Here is an 18,932-nt window from a genome sequence, read left to right as displayed (position 1 = left end):
ATAAATAAATAAACATAAGCATTTCTCTTGATGTGAGGTGTTATATGGATAATAACAACTTCCCCTATTATTCTTCTACGGTGGTATGGAGTTCCCCATTTTCTTCGGGGATTGGCAAAGTTTGACGATCGATCCCTCCAATAGGAAATAGCATCAATGTCATTAATAGGCCACTTGCAAAGCCAGGAGAGAAACCGCAAGAGGAAGATGACGATGAAGAAGATCCCTCATAGAGCAAATTACTTGCAGGACGAGGCCACAGAGGAGCATTACCGAGACAAGAGGTGAGAAAGATTTATGCTTCTCTAAGATAAGGGAGAGGCCGAGGACTGGTATCCCCACTCCAGACGTTGGGTGATGGTTCCTCCTCTACTTCAGAAGGTGCCGCATACAATCCTTTCAAAGCATGGGTAGCTAAAATTCCCCCTGCTTCCGAGGCAATCCACGGGCGAGGAAGTGGAAAACCCCCATCTACGGAAGAGACTGAGTTAAGACCCCTGCAAGAAATCCCTTCTCGGGCTCCCACGAAGGCCATCTTTTTGAAAGGGTCAGAGCAACATGTAATGTCTAGCTCGGCAAAACTTGCAAAAGAGTTGTCGTCAATGCTTGGATTTGGATTTAGAGGAATGTCAGGTTATGGATGTGGTAATAAAATCTTGTTAGAGAATTGTAACTACATAATAGTAGTTTTTAATCTGATGGCAAAAGCAATTTCTTTCATCTAACACCTAAATAAAAAACACACAAAAACTCAGCTAAATTAGAAGGGATTTCTTATCAGAAAAAACACCTTACAACATAATTATATTTTCTTTAAATTACTATTTATTTAAGCCATCTAACTAAATACATACCTAATTTAATCCTACCAAATTATCTTTTTTATACAAATTTCAAAAAGACATGTCCATTTCCATTGAGTTGGGTGTATATCTTGTTTTCTTAACAAGTGCACATGATTTTTAAAACTAAGTTCCATTAAGTTATACTCATTTAATGCGATTAGAAAAGTAACATTTATGTCAGGCAGCTGCATTTATAGAAGTAACATTTATGAAAGGACATTTCCATGTGAATAGCGTTAGGAAGCTACATTTATAGAAGAATATTTCATTTGATTATATATATAATAAAAATAACATTTATAAAATGACATCCCTATGTGAATATGGATATGGAATATCACATATGGATATGGAATATAATTATTAAAGAACATTTCCATTTCCATGTAAATGGGGACCAACATTATTATTATTATTATTAGCGACTTTCTTTATTTTTAAGATATTTTTTATATTTATTGTTATTATTTAAAAATTAATATAATTAAGTATTATTAAATTATATATTTTTTTATATAATTATAGAATAATAATTTAATAAAAACATTTTCATTTATTAAATTTCCATATAAATAGAAATAAATGATTTCCCTCTTAGAGCTTTATTTTGTTATATCATTTAAAGTTTTTTATATTTATTTATAACTTTGTAAAATTATTATAATCAATTTTTACCAATAATATTATAATTTCTTTTAAGATTAATCACATTATTAAGATTTCGTCGACATTTCAAACCAACTAATACGGTTCATCCTCATGACAAGGTGAAAAATCAATCCATGAATAAATAGTATGGATGCATCATTGTTGGGAGTTAGCCATTCGTAAATTAGCTAATAATGTAAGAAAATATTATTAATTTTTATTGGTAAGTGGATGTATATTAAAATGTTAATTAATTAGTTAAAAACTAGATGTTAGGAATAAAGAAATATAATTAGTTATAGACTAGGTGTTAAGAATAAATGAATGTAAAATATTTCTAATAATTATTTCTAATTTTATTTGTTAGGGGTTGACCCATTCCCATAAAAATAAAAATAAATAGAAATATAGTTTATGTACTCAAGCTTCTGTGATCCATAATGAATTAAGCAAAGTCTTTCGGTAGAAATTACATAAGAGAAATTCCAAAAGCGTGGCCAAAAATTTCTTTTATGTGATTTCTACCAAAAAAAACTTTGCTTAAAAAATTATATTGACTTATACAAAACCTAACAAATATTAATAATTTGTTATTAAAAATAAGGTTTAAAATATAAAAGAAAAAACTAAACAATTATAATGAATTGTCAAGAAAGGAAATAAAATTAATATCTAAAAAGTAAAATAATAATAATAATATTCTCATAATATCTATTTGTAAACCAGGTTAATGATAAATATTATTGACATATATATTTTCATAAGTTTATATCTTAATCATCCAATTCTAAAACTTGGAAAACTACTCATCCTTGTTTCCACATGTCAGTTGTTCCTAAATTTACTACTTGATTAACCATATTGTAACCTTTATATTGTTTAAAATCGTTTGGAAATATTTACAGACAAATTGTTAATTTGATGCATATTTATTATATCTTTTAAAGTTCTAGCTAAGTGCATACCTAATTTAAATATTGAGTTTATTAGATTATTATTTTATCTAATTAAAAATATATTTATAAATATACATTTCCATGTGATTTGGTGTATATTTGATTATTTATTTCAGTTTCCTAATTAAATTTATATTAATTTAATGATTGAATTTCATAAAATTATATTCTTTTATATAATTATAAAAATAAAATTTATAAAAAGATATTTCTATTTAATATTATATAAAAATAAAATTTATAAAAAGATATTTCTATTTAATATTAATCTAATGATAGAATCTCATAAAATTATATTTTTTTATATAATTATAAAAATAATATTTATAAAAGGATATATAAAAGTAAAATTTATAAAAAGATATTTCTATTTAATATTAATCTAATGATAGAATCTCATAAAATTATATTTTTTGATATAATTATAAAAATAATATTTATAAAAGGATATTTCCATGTGAATAGACATAAGTAATTTTGCTTTATTTTTTATTTTAATTTTGTTTTTGTTATTTTATTTAGGAAAAATTGTATCCCTAAATTTTGACCAAAAAACTCTAAAACACATAATAGTTAGAACACTTTTTTTAGAATAGTATAATTGTTCTATGTTTTGAAGGTTTTTTTGGTAATTTTGGTAGGGTTTATTGGAATCACAAATTTGATGTCTAAATTATATATATATATATATGTATATATATATATATATATATGTATATAAATATAAGCTAACATGGTACCATTCGTATTAATTCGAGTTAAAGCCTGTACAGACATACAGTGGCCTCAACCTGCCCCGAAGGGAAACCGGGTCTGTTGGCCACCTTAAGTTTTTAATTGCCATCCAGAAACAAAATTTACTGAGTCTACTTGTCCATGCTAAATATACTACACATTCAAAGAGACTATCACTGTTTCCTATCTGCATTATAAAATATAACAAAAGGAGAGCAGGCTCTCAGCTTCCTAACTAAGGAGACGATTTACATAACTTGAAAAATCAATCTGCCATGGCGCCCGGCTGGTAATCTTCCTCCTTTGCTCCAGGAATAAGCTTCTTTAGCTGTTGCTGTATCTCATCAAGCTTACTATCCTGCATAAGAAGGGTTATCTGGAGGTTGTTCATCTCTTTCTTCAGATTTGGGATGCCTTGGGCCAATTCTGCCATCTCCATAGCTACCTGTTCCATAGCTTTTGCTAGCAGCCTCTTCATTACCCAATACACATGGAGAGCCTGCTTATACAGGGACATGCGTCCTCTGGTGTTACCTGGGTCTGGCAGCAGATACTCCCAGTCTTCCATTTCGGTCTCCGACTGTTCCTGGGTAGCCTCCTTCTCCAACTGCTGGATTATCTTCCTGATATCCACATTCGTTTCTTCACTATACGCCCTCTCCGCATACTGGACCTGTTGCTTCAACGTCTTCCTGCCTCGTCTTTTTCCTACTGGTGGAAGGGAGCTCCGCTCCTGGTTTCCAGCCTGACATCCTCTCCCTTTGCCTCTACGGCCCCTTCCACGTCCTGCGCCAGCTTTGTTGCCCTCCTTTACCTTACTTCCTTGACCAGTTATGCCTGAGGGGGTTCCAAGGCAGCCTTCCTCTCCTCTCCCTCTGGCTTTCTTTTCTCGAATTCCTGCCTCTTCTGGTTGCATGTCCTCCGAAGGTCTCCCTTTCCCCCTTCCACTTCTCCTTTTCTGCATTTGACTACCCTATTCTAGGTTGTGCGCCTCCTCCATGCCCACCTGGTTCTGTTCCTTTTCTTCCCAGGAGTCTACCGAATTTCCTTCGGTCCCCGTAGGACTTCCTCCCCTGCTCTTAACAGTCACAACCTTCCTCATTCTTCTCTCTGCTATCTTACACTTAGTTTTTCTAGGGACGGGAGGTCGACCCCGCTGCTGTCTCCTCTCTGCTTTATCTCTTGCTCTGGTTTCCACCTTCTTACCCTTGTCCCCGCTCTCACCAAGGGCATTAACTGCATACCTATCCTTATGCCTCCACCCGTATCCAATTCCTCTCTCTTGCCGCCCTTTCTTGTGCTGCTGCACCGCCTCCCTCTGTCGCCTGCATTTGCCATAATCACCCACTCCTCCTCGGCTTGCCTTTGTGCGAGCTGACCCTTGTCCCATCACTGGAGCACCGTCACTTGCACCACCTCTGGTCTTCATAGTTCCCTCTCCGCTGCTCTTTACAATTATGCCCATTCTGTCAACCGTCTTGTCCACCTACAATGATCTCCGTGTGCAAGGTGGCTTATTATAGCCCCTCCTTGTCATCACATTAATCACCCTCTTTGTCGCCTTTTTCACCCCGATCGGGGGTCTAAATTATATATAATCTAAGTGCTTAGGGGTTTCAACGGGCATTGAATCTATTTATGCATTTAAAAATAGTTTTTCATATGACCTTGGAAAAAATTGCTTCTTGGAAAAAAAATCCAAAACATAGAATAGTTAGACAATGCCTTCACCATCGTCATACTATATTTTTTTTACATTTTGAAAGAATCATGGGTATATTTTCCATCCAAATTTGCCTATAGTATTGTATGGTTTTGTTGGAATAATAATTTTGATATTTGAATTATGTATAATTTGAGTCCCCCATAGGTTTTTTAGGGTGCTAAAACTATTTATGCATTCAAAAATGATTTTTAAATCACAAAACACATGATTTGAGGAAACTTTGACTCATTGGATGAAATTTGGGTAGAATATAATTGGAGTTTTTTTGAATCACAAGTTTCATGTCTAAAATCTACATAATACAAGGGCCCTTCGTGTTTTTTAGGGCTTTGAATCCATTTATGCATTCAAAGTTGGATTTTAAAGAACAAAAGACATGATTTGAGCTAAAAATGTTTTCTTAGATTCCATCCAAATACTCCAAAAAGTGGAATAGTTTGAAAATTCCTTCTCTATAGATGTAGTTTAGATGATCTATGTTTTGAAGGTTTTCTGATAAATTTCGCTGAAATTATGGTAGGAATTTGTGCAATCAAAATTTTGATATTTGAACTCTGCATAAGCTAAGTGCCCTAGAGATTTTCAGGGTGTCAAATCCATTAGTGCATTCAAAAATAGATTTTAAACAACAAAAAACATGATCTTAGAAAAGATTATTTCACCGAATTCTAGATTTTTTTTTTAAATGTAAAATAGCTAGACAATGTTTTTTTTATAGATATTCTCATATAATTAAAAATAAAGAAATCCACCTTAAATAATTTTATGTTACTTCCTAATTCTAGTAAAAAAAATGTGTAATTCATTAAATTCTTAATATAGATTTGATATATGCCCCTTTTATATATATATATATATATATATATATATATCTTATTTTACTAATATTTATTAATTTATATATTTAAAAATTTAATAATAAAAAATAAAAAATTAATAAGATGTAAAGGAAAAAAACAATCATTTCAATACCTATGTATAGGTAAATATAAATTAAATATTTTCATATTTTCATTTTAATTATTTATATATATATATATATAAAACAATTGAAAACAAGAAATTAGTCTAACTAAAATATACTATTTTTAATTTGTTTTAACGTTTATTCCCTACTCCTATATATATAAACACACGGTTGGTAGCAAGGATCAAAATCATAAACGTAGGCACCTAAAGGTCCTATAATGCTGTCTTAACGAATCAAATTGTATCTGTATTAATGAATCAAAGTGTAGCTAGCGAGACCCTACCGGAAAAACCCTATAACCCTAAAAAGAATCATATTTGTCCCTCAATAAATTTGATACCTTTCGGTACCTAACCTAATAAATAGAAAACAAAATTAAGTTCGTTCTAAACCTCGATAAAATCACCATCCACAAAATTCATATAGAGTTGTGTTGACCTTTATGTTATATGTCCAGCACGTGAAAGGATATCGCTAACGCATCATGATAGGTAAAAGACGAATATCATTCTGCATCGAAACCCTAGTTTAGTGACATCTTTCCCCAGGAAACAAAACAACCAGAATCATTGAAAATATTTGCATGAGACCATTGCAGGCAGCCTATCTTTGTGGCCCAAGTAACTAATAATCTTGCTCACAATTTTACAATTAGTATAATTACACTAAAAAATATCATTCACATAGTTAAAGTTTTTATAAATATAATAAAAAAAATTATTGGAATACCATGAATGTTTTATTAATGTATTTATTTCCTTGATTAACTATGTATAAAAAAAATTATGGGTTAGTTTTAACTTAAAAAAAACTACAGATTAATGTTATAAATAATAATTGATTAACTATGTATTAACCATGTATTTTATTTAGCAAAATAGTCCATTTATTTTCGTTTTATTTATTCACATACTTATGCTTGTATATATCAATGTGTGTTATTTTAAAATATTTAAATATACATTGTAGAAATTTTATGTTTTTTTAATTAATTCCTCATGTATATATCAATGTGTGTTATTTTAAAATATTTAAATATACATTGTAGAAATTTTATGTTTTTTTAATTAATTCCTCATGATAAAAATTGTTAAGTGATATTTTCGTAAATTCAGGGTTCTGTGATCCATAATGAATTAAGAAAAGTTTTTCGGTAGAAATAATATAAGAGATTTTTTTTGCCGACACATTTCGAACCAACAAGTGTGGTTCATCATCAGAACCAGACTTGTTGGTTTGAAACCCATTGGTCAACCATTTCTCTTATGTGATTTGTACCGAAAAAGTTTTCTTAATGCTATTTTCCTTCTATTATTCACATAATTTTACTTGTATATATCGAAAAGTGTGTACTATTTTGAAACATTTAAAATATTTTGTAGAAACTTTATGAATTTCTAACGAGTTCCTCATGATATGAAAAGAACTAAGTGAAAAAAAATGTGCCCTATTAAAATTGTATTAGATCTCCCCATTATGGCATGCTTCCCTTGGTTATCTAGTTTGAAGAAGATGAATAATTTATGGGTTAAAATATATGAAATAAAATAGTAAATATGGTATCATGCATATGGCTATAATTTCTTAAAAAAAATGTAGAAAAGAACCACAATTTTCAAGATACATTTGTAAATGTGAGTTTTTCATTGGTAATTTATTGTAACATGTCTCATTTTCCATACTTTTTTTTCAATAAATATTTGATGTATATTTTTATATCATATGGGTATTGAAAGATTTTCTTGTTCCGATTCATTTATGGGAAAACGGACTTCCTCCTGGATATTCAGGAGTCTATTCTATTTTGTTTTTCACTATAAGATTCACGAGGCTCTTGTCTTTCTCTAAAAATATTATTTAAGTTCCTGAGGTACCTATGACACCTATAACTTAACAATTTTCTCAACTTAACCGTAATGGTATATTATATATAGTTAAATATACACCTAAAATATATATAGATATACATATAAATGTTGCTAAAAATATTATTTAAGTTCCTGAGGTACCTATGACACCTATAACTTAACAATTTTCTCAACTTAACCGTAATGGTATATTATATATAGTTAAATATACACCTAAAATATATATAGATATACATATAAATGTTGCTATATTTTCTTTTGTATTTTATGTTTCCTACAAAAATTTGGCTTTATATACCTATACCAACTATCCCTAGGAATATTTTCGTTCCCAGATTATTCTTTAGAGTAACTCATGATCTATGTATATATCGTCGAACCCCTTTATATTGCTATTACTAAGGTGTACTTGTCTTAATATCTAAATGGGATGACTTTGATTACTGTTGTCTCTCATATATATTTATTAATTTATTCCTTTAACAGTTCCATACATATATTTGTATATACGTATAAAAATATACGTACATATATTACCATTATAATTTGCATTTTTCTTTACAATATCAAATCTTGGTTTACATCACCCACTATGTGATATCAAACTTTTCAAACAATATATATGAAACTGTCCAACATCATTATCATGTTTTTTTTTAAATAACTCGTTATCCCAAGCATAAAGCCAACAAATTCTTTTATTGTTGTGATAATATCATTATGATAAAAAAATAAAAATTACATATAACTTTGTCTACTTTGACTCACCTCAAAATTATAGAATACGCTTTCATGTTTCATGTTGCCACACGACATAATTCCTTATGAGCGTAGTAGCTCGTTCGATGTGAATTGACATGATTTACTATCCATGCTTTTTCAACAATCGAGATCTTCTCTTTAGATCCAACGTTGACAACAATTTGGGGTTTTTTCCCAAAGAAATTGAAACCCTAACATTTCGTTAGTTTGTGGGTTGTTCTTCCTTTCGCTTGTTGCCGACATAGCAACACTCCACCTGGTAGCTATCCAAGCCTTTTGAAGTCAGTCTTTACTTGATATTTTTATAGATGCTCCCCATAATATAGGCTAGGTCTCACGCAGTTTACTCACACCGTTTTTTTCTTTCCATAAATTTATTCTCATTATCAGATTTAAAGTATTATCGTTTCCTCCATTCATAAGGCCATTTTCCTTATTAGGCCCTGTCATCTCGCAATGGCCAGGGATTATAGTAATAGAAATTTTCGAACTTAACATTAGTTCAACTGTTTTCACCCAAGTTCAATTGTTTTTACCCAAAGTTTTTTAATGGACAGGACATATTTTATGTATTTTACACTCCATTATATTTCGGAGTCTTATTTGGCCTCTTCCCGAGGCGGGGAGGCAAAAACCATATCATATATGTTTGATCGACATATTTTGAAACTAGCTAGTTGCTTGGCATTTTGGCACTGGTGAACTAATTTAAGCATTAGTCGATAAAATTAAATGCTAGCTCATAAACAAACCCTACTGGGTATTAGTATAAGTTGAAATTCACATTAAAGTACAGTCTGGAGACAAGTCGTGTCAAACCATGCCTACCCTGCGGTGTCAAAATTTCCAAGTGCATGAGAGCAACCGAGTTTAATTGCCCGCCTTAAAATGAAAGGCAAGCGAGACTGAACATTCTTAAAATGAAAGGCAAGAAAAACTCAACATTCTTGGGCTCTCTCTGATTTGTGCCTCTGTGAAATCTGGAACATGAGCAAGAACATGTGCTTTTGCACAGTGGAGCATGAGCAACAACAACAACCTGTCCGACCTCTGCCTCTGCAAATTTTGTCCGACTTCTGCCTCTGCAAATTTTGGTACATAGAGAGCTAATTAGAATGAGTTATCTGCTTCAGCGGCAAGGCAATTGAATCAGGGACTTTGGTCATGGGACGTTGGAGCTTGAATTGGCTCTTTAGCTCGGTCAATTTTCTCCTGGTACTGTTTTCAAACTGAAACTCAAACAAGGTAACAAACTATCTCTTTCATTGATGCCTCTCCTACCTTTACTTGCTATATGTAAAATCTTAAATACAAAAATAAAAAAATAAAAATCCTGAGGCATTTAAGTTTGAATTTGAATTTCTATGAAATCAGTGCTTTGAAAAGATTTGAGATATTTGATAGTATGGATTCAGTAACCTGGAAAAACAGATATTAAATCTATACAAATTTCATTGAAAAAATGAGATATTTAAATTCTTAAAAGGACAAATATGAAATCAGTGTTAATTCAGAAACCTGAAATATTTCATATATGCTTAGGGATGCGATCTTGGAGCTAGAGAAACATTCTGTTGCAGCGCAACACACATGAAACTAGACTTGTGTCTCTTGGTACTGATCAGATAACTTCCCATTCTTCGGCTTTTATCAGTCTGCACACAGTCTCAAATTTATCAGCAATTACATGATCAGCCAATCATATATTTTATTAATCATACTATATTGCCTTACTACAAATATAATAATGGTACTGAGTTTTCTGCATTTAGCAGCATGAATTTCTGTTTCAATACTTGCACAGTAAGGGTGGTTTGGGCTGCCCTAAAACCAGAAGAGAAACTGAATGCTTCTTGGCTTGCTAAAGTATTATTGGACCTTTGTCCTTAACTCCTACAATCATCACTTCGACCTCCACCTGTTTGCAGAATTCAGCTCTCAACAAAACTTTGGAAGTAACACAAATATTGTGATATTCATCTAACTGGGGAAAACAAATGATGATAAGCATGGTTTCAGAGCATGAATTTACCTCTGGTCTTCGCTGTATGCAAAGGGATTTCAAAGGGTTCAGAAAATTAGGATCTTTGGTGTTTAGATGACGTTTTCTGGAAAAAAAGGAGATTCAATCCCTGCACACAAAAAAAATTTGCACCGCCGACTTCATCTTCGGCAACGCGACATCGTTGTCATTTTAACTTCAAAGATATAAATCAACATAATTCCCTCCCTGCATCAATTATAGAGACCAAGGTTCGAATCACTTATAGTTCCAAACAAAAATCATCTTCCTTCGGCTTATCCAGGCGCCGGAAATGTACAATCTACAGAAAAAATTCACCACTAAAAGTTTAATAATCTTCTCTCCCCACTTGGTAATGGAAGAAAAATTTGAAAGACAAGTCAGTGCCAAAAGATACATACGGAACATAATTTAAAGACAGAATTTTCCTTAGGCAGATGAACTCAATTACAGCTGGGGGAAGAGCAGACCCCAACCAAAACACCATAATCTCAATTCACAACTCTGTTGTATCTGCAGCGCCCAACCTGCAACCTGTCTTGGGTTCTGTCCAAACATATCTAGGAAGGCCGTGGAAGGCATACTCTCGAACCGTCTTCATGCAGTCAAGACTTTTGTCGTCGGATAAGATCGGGAGTGTCCATTCCGTCCATTCCAAACCAGAGAAGGGCTGTGTAGAAATGCTTAAAATGGCAAAAGGTACAGGACAAGTGGGTGGCATGCAATCACTGCATGAATAACTGCAAACACAATTTTCATTTTCGTGCATCTGTCAAATAGCGCAAAGGCAAACTGCACCTCCAGGTGTCCAACCATCTTACTGGCAGGGTAAGGCGACAGGGAATAATTCTATTCTCTATCTTGGGACCTATACTTGATCCTGCTGAAGTACAACTGGATAATCGGCCAACCATCTGGCACCCGCTGGATAGGCAGCTCTTATTTTCTGCCTTCGCCATGCCATGGCAGTTATTACTATATAACTATGTGCCGAAATACCGGCCATGCTGCGGAGGACTGCCCAGACCTGTTTGCCAAATGGGAAGCACGAGTGCGACAGCGAGCGCAACACCAATATAATGAGTGCGGAGTCTAGGGGTATATAATTGTGTCATGGTTTTTATAATAATAATATTTGTATAGCCCGACTATGTTGCAACGGCTATGGGCATAGCGGGATTCAAACCCTGCGACCCGATAAAGGCTCTAACCGCTGAGCTATATGCCCCGACTGAAATAAAAACCTGAGCCTCTGGCGGTCAACCTGATAACATGTGGTCACATCATTGCCCGAAGTAACTATTAGTGGACAAATAGTTTCAAGCTAACGGAATGCTTACTTGGTGTCCTTAGAATATCCGTAGTTTGCCTTTCCGCTCTTCAATTAGACGCTCTTGCCATATCAGCGCTTGCTTTTTGGGAATTACCGCTGCACGTAACTTGTCACGCCCCTACACCTGCGGTAGTCTTTCAACCACTTATAGCGAGGTGCAGCACCACCGAACACTTTCTTTTCACCAATACTTATGTTCGTGGACTACGCCTTAATTCACTTTCTCCTACTTAGTTTGTGTTTCGCAACCAAGTATTATTATGTTTATCCTTTATACCAATGAACACCCATACTCATTCATTATCAACAACAATTATAAACGAAGAAGACAATTGCACAGTATAAAGGGAGGGGCAACTCCCTGCAATATGAGTCTGCCCGAATCAATATATTATATAACTTCACTTTTACAATGTACAAACTAAATCTTGGGAAACTCCAAATTTACACTTAGTCAATTTTCACAACTTCGGCAAACTCGGTTGCCCAGCTCGTCGGCACCTTCGCATGGTCGCCGGACGACTCTCCAACCCGTCGTTCACCTCGTCGCACATCTTCGCCGGTTCACTCTTCGTTTGGTCGCAAACGCCCAAACCGTGTACACCTGCCCACACGCAGTCCCACTTGCCAACCTTGACAAATGCCCAAATCGTGTGAACAGCACGTAGTACCGCCTGCCCAACTCTACGACCTCCGGTTCCAACCTCCATCTCACCTTCGTGCACACTTGCACGGTGGGCGGGCGCTCACCCGAGTCGCCAAGACACCCACGCCAAGTCGTCGCACAAACACCTCCGCACGATCACCTCAGGCACGTCTTGCCCAACACATTCACCTCTTCACCAAGAGCTCTTCACCAAGTGCGACTTACCATGGGAGCGCATGAGCTATGCGCTCATCCTCCTCAAATCTGCGCACAAGTCTTGACTCCAAGAGAGGAGTGCGTATGAGTGATGTTCGAATGTGATGAGGAATGCTCTTCAACGCATCGCATATATACCCTTTGTAATGTGTGGGCGGGGCTTGCCCAGCCGACCGCCCAACCATGCTATGCACACCCCTTCGCAACGTTCAGCGCCCAACTTTTAAGTCGGCCTGCCCGCCATCGCAAGTCGGCTTTAAGCTAAACGCTCCACGCTCCTTGGTGTATTTAAACCCAACGCTCTCCTCATTATCGTCGCATATCATCGCAATAGTATTGTCGCATATCATCGCATAATGTTCCAAGAGACCGTCGCACATCGCAACTCGCCTCCAACCACGCGCGCGCCCATGCTCGCCCGTCGCCGAACGCGGTCGCACCTCCGGGTAGAACCGCAGGACGTTACATCCTCCTCCACCTGAAGTCGTTGTCGTCCTCGACAACATATCATCCTGGTAGCCATCCACCAAGATCATCAATATCCATGATGTCAACTCCTCCACATACTGCAAACATCACTGCAACATATGTAGAACCACCGTCTCCACCATGTCTCGCCCCGGCAACCATCTGTCACCAAGATCACCATACCAAGGTATACACCTCATCGGTATGTCATCCATCAGAGATCATCTCAATCCATGATCATCGATCACCCTGTCACAATCTCCACATGCTGCTCCACCATGGAAGGCTGGTCCCTCCATCCAAGCTACATGCCCACTGCAACATCCCGTGTCGACCTCATCATGTGTCATCATGTGAACTGCTGCCATGATACTCCAACATATGCTAACACATCTCTGTACACTACATGTCCCCATGTTTGAACTAGTTGGGTAGCTAATCCAATCGTCACGTCCAAACCATGAGAATGCACATCCTCATGCCACCATCAACTGTTTCTCAAAACATCCTGCCACATCCTCAACTCGATCAAGAATCCATCTCCATACAAGTGTAAGCCATGCTCAGGTCCATGAAGTAGTCCTCATCTCATCTGCAACATGCTGTCCATGATGTTTGGTGTCAATGTGCTACATGAAATCAGCCACATGTATCCCAACATCATCATCCATGTGTGTATCTTCTCCATATGAAGAGATCATCTCATCAATCTCCAACTCTCGGTGTGCCACATCCAGGTCCATGAAGCAACCTCCATCATATCTCCAATGTGTCATCCCTCAAGTCTGCCATAGAAACAAGTATCTACTTGTCTCATCTATCCATGTGCTGCCCATGATCATAGATCAATCATCTCCCATGTGTAAAAGGGTGGTTGAGTCTCGGCTCAACCCACGCCCAAGTGTTGCCACCAAGGCATCATCATCGTTGTAACTCCATCACTTCAAAGTGTCTCATATCGATCCTCCACATCAAGTCACTATTCCAAGCCATTCCCATACATGTACTTGAAAGTATGCACCCCATCCTGCATCAAAGTCTCTGACCTCAGCTCCTCAATGCATCAAATCCTCCAAGTCCACCATATATGAAGTCCCCAAAAGTCACAACAATTTCATGTCATCATGAGCTCCATAAGTCATCCCCAACCAACACATTAACAAGCATACAAGTCTAGGCCCAAAGGTCTTTGCAAGATGCCTTAGCTCTCCATGTAGTAGGAATGCTCTATAGTCTGCTCACAACTCCATCCAAGTCCATGGCCTTGTTGTACAAGAGTGCACAACCTCTCCAACGGCTCATAAGTAAAACATCCCCATGTCACATCAGCAAATCCATCTGCACAACATCCCTGCCTTGGCACTCCTCATTGGATGTCCATAAGTGACACCTCTACAAGTACTCCTGCATAATGTCCCTGCATAACACTGCCATGCTCCATGTCTCCAACCTGATGTCCATGACTATGTTGCCCATGTGGTCCAACCAAGTAGACCCATCACAAAAATCGGTCATCCTCATCCAAGTCTACAATCTTCGGTCTAGTGAACTCGGTCACCCAACCATATCATCATCACATGAGTCCCTCCATCATAGCTCCTCCACTGAAGGTTCCACCAAGACTATCTCTTGGTCTCGGCCATGAGAAGTTCACCCAAGCATCATCATACCTCAAGTGTGTGCCCTCCAATCTGTCCATGAGTCATGCCGGGCACTTAGCCAATTCTCCATGTGGCTAGAGCATGACCCAATCCTCCACAATGATCATCATGTTCCTCCCTTGTCACGGGCCTTTGCACCTTCTACCATAAGGTCACAAACAACCCCAACAAGTCCTGCAACAATCAACAATCCTTGCTCTTCATCATCATCATGAGGTTCTTCCAAATGAGTATCCTCATTCATCCATGTCTGCAAACTGCACGATCCTGGTCCAACTTGATCAATCTCAAGTTCATCCTCCATCGTTGTCACATCTGCAACATCCTCAATCATCACGGCTTCCTCTTCCTTGTCAGCACAATTTGCAACTTTATCTTGCTCCATTGTCCAACCAAGTTGAAGAAGTTCGTCTTCAACATTCTTTTCCAAGACTTCAAGTTCCTCTTGAATCCGGGGATTCTCTTCTTTCAATCGCTTCAACCTGTATAAGGTAAGCAAGAGCTTCCCTTCGTATTCTTCCAAACCTGCCATGCCTTGTCATTCAGCTTGGTCCAAGCACTAAGCTTCACCCCTGCTAAACCTGTTTCACATTCACCAGCTTCACCAAGTTCCCTGCAACCATGAACCGACCCTTGTCCCACTTGTATGTGAAACCAGCTTCCTTCACTTGCAAGTACCTGCTTCCACTGTCACTTCGTCACGAGCAACCTTGCTCACTAGCTCCAACCAAGCTCTGATACCAACTGTCACGCCCCTACACCTGCGGTAGTCTTTCAACCACTTATAGCGAGGTGCGGCACCACCGAACACTTTCTTTTCACCAATACTTATGTTCGTGGACTACGCCTTAATTCACTTTCTCCTACTTAGTTTGTGTTTCCCAACCAAGTATTATTATGTTTATCCTTTATACCAATGAACACCCATACTCATTCATTATGAACAACAATTATAAACGAAGAAGACAATTGCATAGTATAAAGGGAGGGGCAACTCCCTGCAATATGAGTCTACCCGAATCAATATATTATATAACTTCACTTTTACAATGTACAAGCTAAATCTTGGGAAACTCCAAATTTACACTTAGTCAATTTTCACAACTTCGGCAAATTCGGTTGCCCAGCTCGTCGGCACCTCCGCACGACTCTCCAACCCGTCGTTCACCTCCGCACGACTCTTCGATTTGATAATTCTTGCAACGAGGAATAAGTTGCAATACTAATGTTTCTTTGTTTTTCTGTAATAGAAGGTTTGGATTCCTTGCTACACTTACTCTTTCCATAATTTTTGTTTGGAGGGTTGAATGAATCATTGAATTTTCCAAAGAGAAAAAGAATCCAAAGAATAAATTTAAGATTTTAACCCTACAAGGTTAGGGATTTATGATATTTCACTGGAACCATGGTTTGCTTAAAATTATTGAAATTCTATGGTCAATATTAGCCCTTAAGGTATACTCGTTTTGCATGAAATGGTTTAGAGATATATTTGGGTCTTTACTAAACCCCTTTTTTTCTTTTGTGAAATGATATACTGTAATGTGAACAACATTTATTTTCTAATTAGCATTTTCGTTGGTTAATAAGCCTTAATAATTACAATTAGCTGTAATGACCTTATTTCTAATTTACACATATTTACGATATTCTCTATTTAGTTCTCTCCCCTGTATGACCCTATTTCTAATTTACTCATATTTACAATATTCTCTATTTAGTTCTCTCCCCTGTATGCTTAGCTCTTGCAAGTTCTTTCGAAATATTATTCGTACGACCCCTTTTAAATTGAATAGCAAAGTTATTGATTTTTTTTACTGAGATTAATTCCTTCTATTTACATGCAGAGCATTAATATCTCTTACCGAAGGCAAATTTTAAAGTGTGTTCAAGTTACTTAGTATTTAATTCTGATTTTTACTATTTCCACTAAGCATATGAGACATGTACCTCATTACCCCTTATGACTCCGTCCTTGCCTGCCTGGTATCTAGGGTAAATAGGTACGTAGGTGTGAAGATGAATCCTTAAAAAAGAAAAAGGAAAAAAAAAGATCGAGGATGCATCTTAAAAAAAAATCGAAAAATTTGATGGTACAAGGGTAAAAAGACAATACAGCCAAAAAACCTTAAGGGCAAATTAAAAACAAAAAGTCACATACCCCACAAGTTAAGTCTAAAAAACGTTTTTTTACCCAGAGCATCCACTATCTTAATAGCGAATTTACTGTAGCTTTTTCTTCATAACATTGAATTTTTCCCTTTAATCCATAAAAAAAAAATCCAGGATGGATCGAAGATGCATCTTTAAAAAAAAGAAAATGCATCCTTAAAAAAGATCGAAGATGCATCCTTTAAAAAATAAAAATAAAATTGATGGTACAAGGGTCACTTGCCCCTACCTTTGCTTGCTTGGCGGGCGTACCAGGGTGGGGGAATACCTTGGACGGGTCGCTATGCCTTTGTTTGGCGCTTTGCTGCTGGTTCTGCGCCTGGAGTATAAAAAATTGGTGCTACGGGATAAACTCCAACAGGGTATGCCTTTGCTACTTTATCTGATGCTATTGGTGAGGATGCTGGTAATTGAAGGTGATTGAGTTAGTTAGCCTTACTTTGTAATCATAATCCATAATATTAGCCATAAGACATATAATATGAACATTTATTTATTTTTTTCAAAATTTTATCATCAAAACAACCGAATCGTTTTAATCCTTATTCTTCATGGATAAATGCTTAAGTATTAGAGGAAATATATTAAATATTACCTTCAATAATAATGAAAGAGAACAAAAATTTGTATTACCGGCTATCCAATGTTTGGAGTGTTCTGTTGCGATTATTTACTCGGAAGATCTTTTATTTTTACAATGAAAACACTCCACAACATAAATAGTTTAACTCTTCTCTCGACATATACTTTCGTTTAAATAAAAGAGTCTTGCCCACAGGTACCATGGTATCTATTTTGCTATTCACTTGGGCTGCACAATTTGGATTCCACATTTATGCAACATGTTTACATGATGATACTTCATAGAAATGCCCACATATAAACTTCCAGTAATTATATATATATATATGTTTACATGATGATACTTCATAGAAATGCCCACATATAAACTTCCAGTAATTATATATATATATATATTACTTATGTTCAAAGAAGTTTTTCGTCGAATTTAATTACTTTACGCATATAACAATTTCCTCGAAAATCCAACATTCATAGAGTCTACTCCCATGCAGGCCTTATGAAATCTACCATTCTCATTACTATATATGCAGAACAAAATCGCATACAAGGGTATATTGCATGTGTTTTTGCTATTAATATCTATATGTGTATCAACTATCATTCATCATCAATAAAAGAGTATAATCAAAAATTTAACCATAATTGTTTTTGGGGAAAATACTCAAGAAGGGAGCATGTTTCTCGTGACCATAAATTGCGTCTACTTGTTCTCCTCACTTAAGATTTTCTTGCCATTAGAATCAACACCCCCTTCGATTCTTAGGTGGTTCATTTTATTGATTTATATTTTAGAGTGTCTTGCTTTAAGGTCTGCCGACATTTTTTTTGCTAGGTTATTTTGTTTTAGTTTTTCTTTGAAAAATATACTTTTCTTTTTCTTTAAAGCATGTTTTTTTTCTCCTGGCGTGCTTTATTCCACCCTAGTTAGTATTTCTCTCCAATTAAGTGATTTAATATGATCTTTCTCTCCCATCCTATTAAATCCATTTTTTTTGCCTAATTATTTTCTCCTAGGGATTTTTAGGAGAATATTAGGGAAGGTCCATCTTAGACTTGACCACCAACAACTGCTGTTTCCTAGATGGCAAGAAAATATTTTAAAACTCTAGTGCTCTTTCCTGAATATCCCAAACAATGTATTTATTAATTCAGCAATAAAATAAAATATTACAATCATCACATTAGTCTCATCATGACTTCCATAGTTATTCAATCCAATATTAGTTCAATGTCTAAAAATTGTCAATGTTTAAAAAATAACACAGGGGCATTACATCTTCCCCCCTTCAAGTAAACATCGTCCTTGGTGTTTCCTCAA

Source organism: Pinus tabuliformis, chromosome 3_1 (genome assembly GCF_031772625.1).
Source record: "Pinus tabuliformis cultivar Carrire ecotype Pingquan chromosome 3_1, CPIR1, whole genome shotgun sequence".
Classification (NCBI taxonomy): Eukaryota; Viridiplantae; Streptophyta; class Pinopsida; order Pinales; family Pinaceae; genus Pinus; species Pinus tabuliformis.
Note: the sequence above shows the minus strand (reverse complement) of the source record.